Genomic DNA, 14544 nt, shown 5'->3' with positions numbered 1-14544 from the left:
TGCTCCTAGTTCACATCTCTACCGAGACCTCCAGCAGCGCTCTCAAGGACCTCGTCCAGTGTGTGGTCGGCCACCATGTGCCGGTATGATCCGCCATCCGGAAAAACAGCTGCTGCGCCTTTGGCTTACACAGCTTGTTCCGGAGCATCGCGGTGCTCCGCGACCTGCCGCAGCACACATAGTCCTCCAGCGTAGCGGGTGATGGGTCCGTGCGGGAACGGCTGCTGCTGGACATGGTGTGGGATGAAAACCGCATGGTCCGCAAACAGGTGGTTCTGATCGTAGCGCCGCTCGTGGACAGTGAACCGAGGGTCTTCTTCACGCCAGGGTCTTCGCCATCTCAGCGGTGAACCTCGAGGCCGTGAGTTACACCGAACTGATTCCCTGGCACGGACCAGTCACACAGCCTCTATTGCGAGACCTCAGCGACTGCGTGCTGCGGAACAAAGTGCAGGCACCATTGACCATCTCTCCTATCTGGTTCACACTAGGAATGCAACGCAGAGCCGCACTGCCGAGGACGTCTGCGGCTGGAACTGGAACTTCTGCAATACGTGGAGCCCAGCTGCGACAGTATTTCTGCTACTGTGCGATCTCTGCCAACACGCGTTTTGGGTATCCAGTCTGTGAGTAGTTGCTGTTTGGGCCGGTGCGTCGAATACACAGGCTCGGCAAAAAGCAAGATGTGCATGGGGTCACCTTACCGCATCCCCACCTCTACGTTCGTGGTAGAGGCTGCAGAGCTTGCTGTATGTATGAAGTTGTACACCAGACAATATATTTTGAGTCATATGCTATGCATTGTTTCATTTGCATCGCGTTAGGTTGTCTTAGGGAAGTGAAATTGTAAAGCAATACAAACCAGCATGCTCGTACGAGTTCATACTCCACAGCACATAAAGTTTCCGCCAAATGCCAATAAATCTGGCAATGTCTGATCCGCATATTAGACCTTGGACGGAGACATTCTCGTATAACGGCTTAAATAGCGCTCGGTAGCAACACTTTTATACACAAAGGCATTTTGTGTCGCTTGCCGCCCACGGCTTGGTGTTACCTGCGGCGACGGATGCCGCCCAGCGTCGGGCAACTGCAACACCGGTCGTGGGCTTATGGCGATATTTTGATCGACCCGCGCCTCACGAATTTAAGTTGTTGGGAAGAACTTTTGCTATGCTATGTGCTTTTGGACTCTTGCGCCAAAGAATTTCTTCGTCTCACTTGGTTTTGTTACCGATCACACACACTACTGTTTAGCATCCATACATATCAAACTTTGTCGATTTTTGTGCAAATCAGTGCTGAGCACCGCCCCCCTCTTAGAAAGAATTCGTACTAAATACTATCGAGGATCTGTTGTGCAAACGCGTGTAGAGGCATTGGGACGACAACGGCTGAGTTTGGTATTGCGGGGCGTCACGATCGCCTACAGCGTGGTGTACAGGAGCAGGAGCTGACGGACGTGTGGTGCTCCCAAGGACTTTTCGGGGTCCTGCGGCGTGTTCCAAGTCAAGCGGCGAACACTCGTAGCACACTTCGAATGAAAAGGTGGGGATAACTGTCGTGCCTGGTGGCGAATTAAGCTTTCCGAAGCTCTTTTCTTGAGCCTTCGAAAGGGAGGCCCACGTGGTGGCCAGTGCCAGGATGAAAACAATCATTCACGGTCCTGGACGCATTCGAGACATTGGTGAGCACACGCTTGTGCGCGAATCTCTAATCTGGCTCCATCTCAAGAACTTTTGTTTGGAAATGTGTCATCCATATGTTTGCCTGAACGTGCCTTCATAACATCATACCTCCTTGAAACATTCACTCTCGTGCTGGCAGTTGCCTGAAAATACTTCTTTTATACTTTGGTTTGCTCATTTTTTCACCCCACCCCATATTGTTGACTCATCACTGCTTATGTTGTTAGCACTCACAGAATTCAGTGGATGGTTCCTTCTCTCTATGCTGTCTGAGCCCTGGACTTGTATGTTATGACTGGCATCTTACAGTCACAGAGCTAAAAAATCAAAGGTTTGTCTGAGGCTTGTAGTTGCTACAAAATTACCAAACAGTGGCATTCATCTAAAACAAAAGAGAAGTGGCAATGTGAGTGCTTATGCTAGCATGGGAACAGTAGTGAAGCAATACACACCAGTAAACAGTCATGTGGCACTGCATGGGCATGGGCATATAACATCCCACATATCTGAAAAACGGTATGCAGTTATGTGGTCAGGTGCTGAAGGCACATACACTGGTGATCAAGTGATGCAGCAGTCTGTCTTAACCCTAATAGTAAAATGTGTGTAAAGGCATTGTGTAATGTAAACAGTTATGTTTTGAAGGCCTATGTGAAGATTAATTAATATTGTGGTGCATCCTAAAGTAGAAGTCTAGATAAAGACAGTGTTCTGAAAGCTGTACAAAGTTAGTAAATACCGTAAACATGTAGCATGTCTTCAAAACTTATGTTATGGGATAAATGATTAATTTGTATTTTGTTTGGCCTCGTGTCCTGGCTCCACTGTTATTGACTTGGCAACAACTGTGATGCATATTTCTGATCATGGTTCAACATTTTAGTAGTTCTGCTAACCATCTCAGTATGAGGTTGATTGGTGGTGCAGCTTTTAAGGAGACAAATGCTTATAATTACTGTTTATTTACAGTTAGGATATGCCATCAAATTATCTATGTTTCACTGGCCCAACTTGATATTTTAGACCATGATGTGACATTGGGGTTGTCCAGTCAAATAATTTGTAAGGTGACATATTGAGAAATGCAAGTAATTAGTATCAAAATTAGCACAAAATCTATTATTAGTATGATAATTGACAACATATGGGTGGAAGAATAGAACACATCTTCATAGCTTATAAAGATGTCTTGTTGTCCAGGAAATGCCATTTTTCTCTATTAAAAACACATTAAGACAACAGATGCCACAAACTACACACAAGACATCCCAGCATCTCTTGATGGTTGTGAGGGCTTGATCAGCATGAGTGTAACTATTCAATACACATTGCAGTTGCAGACTGATTCAGCAAAGACTGTGAAGTTGAAATGGCTTCGTCAACACGTCGTCCAGAGCATGCAGCTCCTCCTGAGATTTTTTATGATGAAAAGGAGGCCCGAAAATATTCGTCGAACTCCCGGATGATAGAGGTGCAGGAGCGCATGACGGAGCGAGCGCTGGAACTGCTGGCGCTACCGGAGGGCATACCGCATCTAGTGCTCGACCTCGGCTGCGGCTCAGGACTCAGCGGCGAAACGATCACCGAGGCCGGCCACGTCTGGGTCGGCTGCGACATCTCGCAAGCCATGCTGAACGTCTCCATAGAGCGCGAAAGTGGAGGGCGACGTGCTGCTCAGCGACCTAGGCCAGGGCCTGCCCTTCCGAGCGGGCTCTTTCGATGGGGCGCTGAGCATATCAGCCCTGCAGTGGCTCTGCAACGCCGACAAGAAAGAGCACGTGCCGCGGAAGCGGCTGTACAAATTCTTCTCGTCTCTGTACGGCTGCCTGGGTCGGGGCGGCCGTGCCGTGTTCCAGTTCTACCCGGAGAGCTCGGCCCAGGTGGAGATGATCACGGCGCAGGCCATGAAGGCCGGGCTTCACCGGCGGCCTGGTGGTCGACTACCCCAACAGCACCAAGGCCAAGAAGATGTTCCTGGTGCTGATGAGCGGCGGGCCGCAGCCGCTCCCGGAGGCCCTGGGCGAACGGCGGCCAGGCCAGCGCGGTCGCTTACGCCAAGCGTGACCGGATGCGCCAGCTGCGCGGCAAGCCGCCGAAGAGCTCGCGCGACTGGGTGCGCGAGAAGAAGGAGCGCCGCCGCCGCCAGGGCAAGGAGGTGGCGAGGGACTCTAAGTACACGGGCCGGCGGCGGGCGGCCGGATTCTGAACTGGCACGCACCGGCCGGCGGCTGTGATGGGGACAGGGCAAGGGGTCGTGCGCGCCTACTGGATCACTGCCCGGCCTCCCTTGCCCCCAGACGTGGTGCGAGAACTGGTTGTGACGGGTCGGGACACGCATGCTGGCGCTGACATAATCCCACTCGTCGATGGTATAACAAGGAAATAACATGTACGTGTTATTGTAACATATAAAAGGGTTTCTGTCCATTTGGTGCGGCGTTTATAAGGCGCCCGTGGCGTGGTGTGACCATTTGATGATTTGCTGTGGTCGCGGTAAAGTCGTTTTTATTTATACGCGAGCCGTGTTTTGACCATCCGGGCCTTGCTGGACCTTGCCGAGCCACGCCGCTGTGAGCCCGTGCCGAGATTGTGCTTGATTGAGGATTGAGGCTTGTCAAGTGGGTGTTTTTGGCCACGTCATGGTTGCTATTGTATCGCTCCAGGTCATGTCGAGCACAGCACGGATGACAATAGACGGTGCAGTGACCAGGAATGTATGTGTGGTGTCGCTCGCTGTTAGTCGGCAGTACCTGGCCAAACTGTGCCAGTGCAATCGACTGCTCTGGCAGGATCGGAAGTACTGCTTGTTGTGGCCACGGAGGTCATAACTGTGCAGTAGTGACCGAACGAGTGGAACGCGCAGTCATAACTCCGTTCATTCTATCGAAACACTAGGGCTATGAATCCAAATCATCGTCTTTTTCTGTCCCATGATTACCACTTCGAATACAAAGCGTCAGCACTCACTCTCCCTCCTCCCACTACCAGATTCCACGACGGCATCCAGGAACTGCTTTAAGTTTTAACATTTTTATGGTAACTCTTTCACATTCAGTTCACATTTTCACAATTCTTCAGAAAGCTTTAGCGCAACTTTTTCAATAATTTCTCTCTCGTCAGTCTTTATTTTGCTTGGAACAGTTGGCTTAAGCTTTATTACAGTTTGTGCTAGTTAATTGCAGTTGATGCATGGCTCAATTACATTTTCGTTTTCAACAGCATTTTTGGTAACATCCTAGTCAGCTACATCTTTCAGCGTTGACAATTACGCTGATATTGTACTCACTTTTCAGGTACATAATGTGCACCAGATTCAGATCAGCCGCTCTTGCTGCCTTGATTGGCCTTCTTGCCGTTGCCATTACATTTTTGAAACTTGACATGCTAGGTAAGTCTCTGATTGGAACAATGATGAATAGGAATGGAATGATCCTGAACAATATATAGCGGGAAGGAAATATTTGTTTTTGCACTTGAGCAAGAAAGAAAATCCTGGAAGCTTGGCGTGATGCCGCACGCTGTTCATGCCTAGTGCGATTTGCCTACGGGTTCTCTGGACAACTGTAATCCATGGCGTTTCCTTGGGACGGCAGGGTAACCAGTAAAAAGTCAAAATGAGTTGTTTAATGAGAGGGGGGAGGGAGGCATCAGCTTGAAACAGCTGCTATGCAAGAGGTCAACCTTCAATCAGCTGTTCAATGGGGACGGGCGGACATCAGCACCCTTTGTAGGATTTCCGGCACGCTGCCACCAGGCGGCAGCGGGGAGCAGGTGGTGGTCGGCGTCCTGTCGGCCCGTCACCACCGGGCGCAGCGTGACGCCGTGCGCGCCACCTGGTGGCCGCGCCTGCACGATGGCGGCGCCCGGGGCCTCTTCGTCGTGGGAGACACCGCTTGCGATCTGGCTGATTGGTGCAAACTGGACCCATATTCCTGTGAAGCCTGGGAGCCTGCTGATAATGGTACGTGTGTCCGTTCAGGATAGGTGGGCCGTTCATGCCGCGTATTCAGTTGAGGGGTGTGTGGCGTGTCTAGAGACGCGAAGGGCGAACGACGATTGCTTTTGTGACGCAACAGTAGTGTCGTGACGCTGATGGACGCCCCGAGCAGCCTCAACGGTCCCCTCCACTCCACCGCACCGCCCCGCTGAGCCCCCCTCCCCTCCCCCCTCCGCTCCACCGCACCGCCCCGCTGAGCCCCCCTCCCCTCCCCCCTCCGCTCCACCGCACCGCCCGCTGAGCCCCCCCTCCCCCCCCTCCCCCCTCCGCTCCACCGCACCCGCCCCGCTGAGCCCCCCTCCCCCCTCCCCCCTCCGCTCCACCGCACCGCCCCGCTGAGCCCCCCCCCTCCCCCCCTCCGCTCCACCGCACCGCCCCGCTGAGCCCCCCCCCTCCGCTCCACTGTGCCGCCCCGCTCAGTCTTCCCTCCGCATCCACCGCACCGCCCCGCTGAGGCCCCTCCCCCCCTCCGCTCCACTGTGCCCGCCCTGCTCAGTCTTCCCTCCGCTCCACCGCACCGCCCCGCTGAGCCCCCCCCCCTCCGCTCCACCGCACCGCCCCGCTGAGCCCCCCCCCCCCCCCCCCACCCCTCCGCTCCACTGTGCTGCCCCGCTCAGCTGTCTCTCCACTCGGCCGGCAGCGACGTCCGGGGAGCAGTCGCTGGCACTGCAGCTCGGCCAGGCCCTGCTGCCGCCGGCCGCCGGGCTCGCCTTCACCGTCCTGCACCCGGTGGTGGTGCGCCGCGTGGCGGTGGCGTCTGCCGCCGCCGCCGGTGCCGTGCTCCTGGAGACGTCTGACGGGCGCCGGCTGTCCGCCGCTGCGCCGCCGCCGGCCGCCGACGCCGCGTTGGAGGCGCACCTGCTGCCGGCTGGCTTCGAGGGCGTGCTGCGTCTGGAGGAGCCGGCCCGGCTGGGTCGCTGCCAGCCACTCGAAGTCACCGGTACCGGGCCTGCTGCACGTCACCGCCCTGCTGACGACCGACGGCCGGCTGGTGAAGCTCGGCCACGAGCCGCTCTGCTGTCCGCTTCAGCTCGTCTTCACCGTCCACGGTACAAGGACGCGCGGCTGGCCGCTGCCCCCTCTGCTGGGTCCTCACTGTTGCTGCAACACCAAGCGTTTTGGAACAACGTTCAGGGCAAATGTCACCAGGGGACTTATTAGGTGTGTGTGCTATGACAATAAACAGAGTGTATTGGTGAAAGAGTGCGTCGGTGCGCTAATTCTAGTGGTAATATTCGATCGTAGTCTGTTTTGCAAGGCGTTAGCAACCAACCCATCCAATCCAGGAAGGAGGGCCCTAACACGTGCTAGTCATTGCGACGCTTGTCCAGGAGCACGGTGCTCTGTCTAACAGCATTGTCCGGGTGTCGATTCGCCTCTGCTAATTTGGTGACCTTGCTGACCGACCGCAGAGCCGGCGCGGCTGGCAGAGCTGTTAGAGGGCCGACCGGCGAGCTGCCACCGGGACGACGGTGGCGCCGCCCAGCGGGCGCTAGCGGAGGAGGCGGCCGAGCACGGCGACCTGCTCCTGCTGCCCGGCATCGACGTGTACCGCTGCCTGCCCGACAAACTGCTCGGCTTCTTCTCCTGGTGAGTCCCGCACCTCGGGCCGACCGCCCATGGCTAACCGATGGCGAGTGTGTGGCGTTTGGAACACACATGATAGAGACGAACCAGAAGGAACGCTGGCGTGTATGGTATGTTGCGTCCTGTCTTTGCTTGGCAGGGTCTCCACACACAGCTCTGAACACACATGATGGAGGCGAACCAGAAGGAACGCTGGCGTGTATGGTATGCTGCTTCTTGTCTTCGCTTGGCAGGGTCTCCACACACAGCTCTGCTGACTGGGTCATCAAATGTGACGACGACGTAATCCTAGACCTGCCGCGCATACTGCAGAACATTCCAAAACGCACCGGCAGTGACATCTGGTGGGGAAACTTCAGGTGTGTTATCTGTCTCGATATGTTGGAGTTCAAATGCTTCCAAAGCTGCGAGGTGCATGGGGTGCTGTCAATGGCTTATTTGCTTATCTTAGGTGACTATCTTTTTGTCGATGTATTATCCGGTTGTGCTCATTCAGCGCATTACTCAACAACGTCGTCGAGCAGCGTTGCCGGCAAAAGTAACACATGCCAGTCCTGAACAAACCACGGCGTGAAAGTGACTCTCAGGCGGCTGACCGTCGCAGGTACAACTGGCCAGCGAACCGGTACGGCAAGTGGGCCGAGTACGTGTACCAGGCGGAGGTGTATCCGCCGTTCGCGTGCGGCACGGCCAGCCTGCTCTCGATGGACGCGGTGCGCCGGCTGGCCGCCAGTTCTCAACATCTAACCAGGTGGGGCGCCGCTCGGGGCGATGTCCGAGCGTGCCGGGCCTAACCATGCTTAACCAGCACCTCCTGGTGCGCTGAAATTCGAATGAAAGTTATTTTCAACATACTAGCTCAAAGTGTACGCTCAGGATCCAAGACGTCGCTGTGTGCCTGTATCCTGAGACTCGAGCGTCAGCATACCCGCCCGGCCATCGGCAGGTTCCAGGGCGGGGACACGTTACTGGGTGTCTGGATCCCGAGACTCGGGCGTCAGCATACCCGCTCGGCCATCGGCAAGTTCCAGGGCGAGGACACGGTACTGGGTGTCTGGATCCTGAGGCTCGGGCGTCACCATACCCGCCCGGTCATCGGCAGGTTCCAGGGCGAGGGCACGTTACTGGGTGTCTGGATCCTGAGGCTCGGGCATCACCATACCCGCTCGGCCATCGGCAGGTCCCAGGGCGAGGGCACGGTTCTGGGTGTCTGGATCCCGAGACTCGAGCGTCAGCATACCCGCTCGGCCATCGACAGGTTCCAGGGCGAGGACACGTCGCTGGGTATCTGGATCCCGAGACTCGGACGTCAGCATACCCGCCCGGCCATCAGCAGGTTCCAGGGCGAGGACACGTCGCTGGGTGTCTGGATCCTGAGACTCGGGCGTCACCATACCCGCTCGGTCATCGGCAATTTCCAGGGCGAGGGCACGTTACTGGGTGTCTGGATCCTGAGGCTCGGGCATCACCATACCCGCTCGGCCATCAGCAGGTTCCAGGGCGAGGACACGGTACTGGGTGTCTTGATCCCAAGACTCGGGCATCACCATACCCGCCCGGCCATCGGCAGGTTCCAGGGCGAGGACGCGGTACTGGGTGTCTGGATCCTGATACTCGGACGTCAGCGTACCCGCCCGGCCACCGGCAGGTTCCAGGGCGAGGACACGTCGCTGGGTATCTGGCTGTCGGGCCGGTCCGTGCGCCGCGTGCCCGACGCGGACTGGTGGTGTGGCCGGCCGGCCGGCTACAGCCGTGGCCAGCTGGACCCGGCGGCCCTGCGGCGAACCTGGCGCTGCCTGCGCCGCACCGGTCGGCTCGAGCTGTGCGCCGACGCGTGAGAGGATGCCAGCCAGACGCCGGTCAGGTCAGGCTGGTGATGCAGGCGGCAGGGGCGTGCTTGAACGTGTTAGTCGCTGATGTTTTGTTGATAAGTCACGATTTTTTACCCTTGCCATTGTACGTACTTGCCCACAGCAACATGTGGCAGGCGGATAAGAACGTGATGATAGCTGGGATCCCCTTATAACTTGATAAGGGCAGGAGTTTCCGGCGTCTTTCGGGCATCTATAGTCAAATTTGTGTCCAATGTTTGTTGTGATATCGTGCATGTGATCCAGCAAAACTGTAGAAATATCGCCCACTCATCTCTAACAGCCTGGACGTGGATCCCGGACCAAGGGCTTCATTGACGCTGGTATATGTTGCATGTTGCCGCAAGCTTTTTGACCGTAAAGTATTGTTTCATGTCCTCACTTAAGATGGTGCACTCGTTCTGCTGTGACTTGCAGTGGTTAGTGCAGCACGCCTGACAATACATCGTGATTACAGAGCGGCGCCGCTGCAGCGACATCTGCTGTCCCCCGGCGGAGGGTTTGTCATCATGACGTGCTCAGCACGATTGAGGTGGGTTCGTGTGGCGGCGCTAGCTCTTGTAGCACTGTACGCGGACATTCCGGTTACTATGCGCCCTATGGGCACGCACTCGGTTTACAGCATTTGTAGTAGCGTCTGGTTACGATAATCTGAATGCGTGGTCGCTGATGGTTCCGAGTATTTCGTCATGGCTTCATCACCACGCGATGTTCTGATAGGCATCTCCAGCAATGCTACAGTCAAGGGAGTGACGGGGACAGAACAGTGATTTTGACGGCTAGCGCCAGGTTCCACCGTTGCCAGACGCCGGGCCGTACCCCGGCCGGAGGTCAACCCGAGCTAAGCCCGCTGGCGTCTGCTGGGGCCACTGGAGCGGAACTGCTCCAGTGGCGTCTCCGGAGGGAGCCGCACCTGGAGAGCAAGCACGTAACGCAAGCCGGCTCAAAGCGGGAAGATGGGGCCGGTCACAGAAGTAAAGTGCAATACATAATTGAGCGATAAACAGTTGCGCATCATCTTCGAATATATCACATCGAATGCTGCGTTGCTTTTTTCAGAATGAACGGTGCGTGAAATCATTATCTGGAGGCTAATTCAGTGCAAACTATTTTTCGGACGACATGTGTTTGCTTGCCTACGGCGATACGCAAAAAAATCGATTTTCACCTCCAATACTAAAAACAAAACGGCGACGCCGACTTAAATCGATGTCGAAAAGCCTGGCAGGCACTATCCAAAAAAGTTGTACAGAGTCGGTGTGCATGGTCTGCACGTCTTGGCCGGTTCGTAGGATTTGATGCGTGTGGACACTCGCGCACTGTTAAGCCCTGTAACGGAGATGCAGCCCGCGGTGGTACGGCGCTCTCGTGCTGCTACGCCCTGTTACGGAGATGGAGCCCGCGGAGGTACGGCGCTTCGTACTGCTACGCCCTGTAACGGAGATGGAGCCCGCGGAGGTACGGCGCTCTCGTACTGTTACGCCCTGTAACGGAGATGGAGCCTGCGGAGGTACGGCGCTCTCGTACTGTTACGCCCTGTAACGGAGATGGAGCCCGCGGAGGTACGGCGCTCTCGAAATGCTACGCCCTGTTACGGACGTGCAGCCCGCGGAGGTACGGCGCTCTCGTGCTGTTACGCCCTGTTACGGACGTGCAACCCGCGGAGGTACGGCGCACAAGTGAAGTGCACCAATGTGCCATTCTGTGCATCATTACATGCCCATTACAAAAGAAAGGATGTTGCCAAAAAGTTGTACTTAGCTATTGTCAAATCACACCTAGAGTGTTTTGTACAGGCTTGGTCCCCATGCTCCAAGAAGATTACATCGACTGGAAAGAGCGCAGCGAAAAGCAACTAAGGTGATAAATAGGACTGGCGACCTAAAATATAGGGATTGGCTTAGGACCTTGCATTTGTATTCACTGGAATATCATAGACATGGAGTGGATCTGATGGATGTATACAAAATTATGAAAGGCATAGGCAGGGTATATCTGGATGGGACGCTGTAAATTAGGCCGATGCATAAAGGAAACCAGCTTCATTTAACAAGAGGTAGGAGTAAAACTATGAAGAGGCAGACGTCATTTACTCAGAGTAGTGAACTACTGGAATAGGTTGACACACGAAATTGTAGAAAGTCCCTCTAACAAAATCCAAAAACCGTGTGGACAAGTTCTATCCGTCTAAAGATTTCATTTGTAACTGAATTCATGCAGTGGTAAAATTAGTTTTAAGGATGTGTACGGGGGCCTGAGGTAGACAAACCTCGATGGACCCTCGTGTATCTTTGTTGGCCAGATGTCTGTGTTTTGATGTCTTTGTGGCAGTAGTCTATTCGGCACTGCTACGGCCAGGGACAAATAATAGAAGCTAAATTGCATGCGTTATGGGGGTTTAAAGTTGAACGGCCACTCTGAAAACGCAACTTGCTGTGAAAATAAAGTTGGAAAAGCTGTTTGATAGGTGCGCTCACTTTATACCCCAAAGGCGGCTCCGGGTAAATTCATTGCCTACTGTGCAGTTTAGACTGAGGAACGACCCGCACTGGAGATGTCAGTGGAAGAGCTCGATCCTTCTGATGTTTGAGAACATTATTTAGCTTCGCAGAGGAAAACGTTCGATTGGTATTGTCTTGTCCCTCCACACACAAACCGGCCCAACTGCGGCCTGAGCTTGAGTACGCATGACGCGTACGCGCGGCTGGGATGGTTTTAGGAAAACGGAATTAACAATGGATAATGATTACAGCTGCTACTTCCTGAATGTGATCTACCCAAACCAATTCTTATTTTTATGTCTAGCAACTTTCATCGGGCCTTTACCCCCAACCGTTCTGAACGCGGTGTTGCATCATGGTAAACGACTGTCACCAGTATCAATGAACATCGCCGGTTTCAGGAAAATGACCACAAGAAAGCTGCCATGCCAGTAGGTTAGGAACCATGCTTAGCCAAACACAGTGTGTACACACATCATATCTTTATTAACATACTACATGTCATCCATCATTCTATCTCGTCGCAACGTAACAATATAATTCACCAGCAGCCTTAGCCCCGCCGCCACAGCTCGGTCGAAGGACCGTGTGGAGGACGGGAGCACCCGAACCGCGGCTTGAGTGTCCTTGCCGGCCGAGGCTGACTGGCAGGTCGCCAACCTGCCGAGCGGAAGATCAACTGTGGTGACATCCGGCCAGGTCAGGCGTGTCACGCCCCCCCCCCCCAACGGATGGAATGACCGCCATGTATTCGCTGCTTCCCACGAGAGCACCGTTCTCCTCCCCACATGTGCACATACGGCGGTCACTGTCAACATCTAGTGCATGTCCGTTTGGCGAGAAGAGCGATTCGTTTTTTCTGGTCGCGTGGAAGTTTCAACTGCGACATGAATTGAAATGGTCTGATTCACGAGGGCAGCAGGACGACGTATTTCTTTAAAACTAGTTATGGAGTCCGCGTACCTTTTACGACTAGGCATCCGAGATGGTCCTATTCACCCTTGATGCCGGCAGACCTCTTTAACGTCTCCATAACCAGCTTAGTTTCCTTCTCGTTCTTTGACACGCCGTATGGGTTTATCGCCTGCGAACATAACGGTTAAATTACAAAGTATACCAGCTCCAAGCCATACCACTGATTGCACGCACAGGACCATGCCAAAAATTCAAACAATGACATACCATGTATGTCACAGAGGATACATGGGTAACAGAGTCCAGAATCTGGCGAAGCTCTCACCTTGCGCATTTCCTCATCACTGGGGGTGACCATCCTCATCAGGAAGTAGCCGAGCCCCGTCCAGACCACCAGGTGGGCCAGCGCCCGCGCCGCCGCCATTGATCAGCTGTGGGGACAGTATCACCTTGTGACACGCGCAGTATGTCTTATGGTGCCGCACTGCAAGCCCATGTAAGGCGATCAAACAGGTCAGCTTAACTGCGTTGTCAACCCACTGTCACTGGAAGCATTCACATGATGCATCAAATAACTCAAACCTTGGAATCAAACAGCCAATAGCACATCTCATCGCCCCACGTCGGAATCGGGGAATGGCTGTCACGCTGCTCCATGCCCTACCTCTGAGGGGAGGACGATGAGGCCGGAACTCTGTGAACCTGGTCCTTCCACGCCTGGATGTCGGCTGACTCAATCTGGCGGTACTCCTCCCCTATGGTGTTGCAGAAGGTGTAGTATGCTGACAGCACCGTCGGCCAGTTGCGGTGCAAATAATAACGAAACTCTGCCAGCAGGGGCACACAAGTTTGTAGCTTATTTTGCTTCGCTCATGGATGGTCATGGTTAACACTTCTGGTCTATGCAAATTAGTCAAGCCCAGTTTTTAAGTATCAAGAAATGGAAAACTGAGCCAGCACCCTATCATACAGTGGCAGTTCCTGTCTCCACATTCACATGAAGTTCCAAGGCATACAATGAAGCACACACTTTTTGCAGTCATCTTCACAAAGCAAGCACTCTCACACACACACAACATTTTTAAAACCTGAGAACAGTTTTGATCAGATAGATTTCCAGGATGGCATCCATTGTGACATTTCAGGACATCAGCATATTTTTTTGTAAAAGTTAAGCTAGCCATAATACTTGGCATAGTCCATCCTACCACTTCTGTCACCCAACCTTAAGCATGGCTGCTATGAACTGCCACACTCCATCCCATTTGGACAAATAGTAACAGCTTAAAGCAGCTTGAATTTAACCTGCCAGTGTGGATAAATAAAAAAATGAGCTATAGGATAGAGCTTTTCAATATACAAGCATGCACAAGCTTGTGCAGTGATCTATGCATGTGCAGTGCAGTGCAGTGCTGCAGTGCCCCCACTCATGCGTGCAGACACACATCTGTCTGTTGCTGCTATTCATCATAATCAGTACCATTGCAAACCTTTTTACATTTGACTGATACCCTGATCCCTATTGACTTTCCTGGAAGCATGGTAACATGCTCCATATAAAAAACAAGCATGCACAAGCATGTGCATGCATGCATGCATGCACTCATACATGCACACACATCTGCCAGTTGCTGCTATTCATCATAATCAGCATTATTGCCACCTTTTTTACATTTGACACATACCTTGATCCCTGTTGACTTTCCTGAAAGTCCAGTATCCTGCCCCAGCAACACCAAGTTCAAGTGCTATGATGACTCCAGCAGCTCGCCTCAAACGTGACTTCAGTAGCTCAAGGCCTCCTTTAGGTCTCTTTACAAGCATCTCACCATGAAATGCGACCTCCAACCAGCTGTTCCTAGCAGACCATGAACATTAATCATATGTCCTGAAACACGTAAATACACAAACAAATCTATGGCCCTAGGTACAACAATTCTACACTTGACTGCCCAAGTATTCGTTTCAGTTGTCTCCATCGCGTC

General features: G+C 53.7%; 2 long non-coding RNA genes and 1 pseudogene across 2 annotated transcripts; 2 read left to right on the top strand and 1 right to left on the bottom strand.

Moving 5' to 3' along the window:
- Window positions 1-1415: 1415 nt before the first annotated feature.
- Window positions 1416-4095, top strand: LOC119105397 (putative 18S rRNA (guanine-N(7))-methyltransferase; annotated as a pseudogene).
- Window positions 4096-9071: 4976 nt separating this feature from the next.
- LOC119097998 (uncharacterized) lies at window positions 9072-10112 on the top strand. The gene is made up of 3 exons (XR_005094221.1): window positions 9072-9136; window positions 9601-9675; window positions 9949-10112. It is a non-coding gene; the product is annotated as an uncharacterized LOC119097998 (long non-coding RNA).
- Window positions 10113-12111: 1999 nt separating this feature from the next.
- LOC119112517 (uncharacterized) lies at window positions 12112-14518 on the bottom strand. The gene is made up of 5 exons (XR_005095728.1): window positions 14245-14518; window positions 13224-13386; window positions 12885-12990; window positions 12608-12728; window positions 12112-12304 (listed from the first exon to the last, which is right to left on the bottom strand). It is a non-coding gene; the product is annotated as an uncharacterized LOC119112517 (long non-coding RNA).
- Between the last annotated feature and the right edge of the window lie 26 nt (window positions 14519-14544).

This window comes from Pollicipes pollicipes, unplaced genomic scaffold (genome assembly GCF_011947565.3).
Source record: "Pollicipes pollicipes isolate AB1234 unplaced genomic scaffold, Ppol_2.1 Scaffold_2555;HRSCAF=2994_pilon_pilon_pilon, whole genome shotgun sequence".
Classification (NCBI taxonomy): domain Eukaryota; kingdom Metazoa; phylum Arthropoda; class Thecostraca; order Pollicipedomorpha; family Pollicipedidae; genus Pollicipes; species Pollicipes pollicipes.
The sequence above is the reverse complement of the archived record's forward strand: the minus strand, read 5'-3'. Positions and strand labels throughout refer to the sequence as shown.